This window comes from Etheostoma spectabile, chromosome 7, assembly GCF_008692095.1.
Source record: "Etheostoma spectabile isolate EspeVRDwgs_2016 chromosome 7, UIUC_Espe_1.0, whole genome shotgun sequence".
In the NCBI taxonomy this organism is placed as follows: Eukaryota; Metazoa; Chordata; class Actinopteri; order Perciformes; family Percidae; genus Etheostoma; species Etheostoma spectabile.
Genome location: NC_045739.1, coordinates 15,266,048 through 15,266,398, shown reverse-complemented (window position 1 = coordinate 15,266,398; position 351 = coordinate 15,266,048). Strand labels below are relative to the sequence as shown.

Below are 351 nucleotides of genomic sequence, written 5' to 3'. Positions count from 1 at the left end.
CACCCCCAGCATTAGCTTAGCCTAGCAAGATACCGGCTTCAACTAGCCTACTGCTCCCATCTTCTAAACACATACTAACTGGGAACTATATTTTCAGAAAGGGGAAGCAGGGGAAGCACCGCTACTTGGGGCGAGTGATTACAAAGACAGTTAAAGAAATAGTGATTAACGCAACACTGAAAAGCACAGTTACGTCCGTCAACAAAACTAAAGTGAATTGCTAATTAGTAGCAAACAACACTTCTGATCACGGTCTGACTTTGAGTAATTGTCAGAGGAGTTTAACTTTGTATCAAACCAAGATCTAGAAAATATATTTTTGAGCCAGAATACACAGACAAGGAGTTACAA

The 351-nt window shown here is 40.5% G+C and overlaps 1 protein-coding gene across 3 annotated transcripts in view; it reads left to right on the top strand.

Annotated features, from left to right (window-relative positions):
• si:dkey-11f4.7 (piezo-type mechanosensitive ion channel component 2) overlaps positions 1-351 on the top strand; it is a 29,895-nt gene that overhangs the window by 13,944 nt on the left and 15,600 nt on the right. The gene's annotated exons all lie outside the window — the stretch shown is intronic.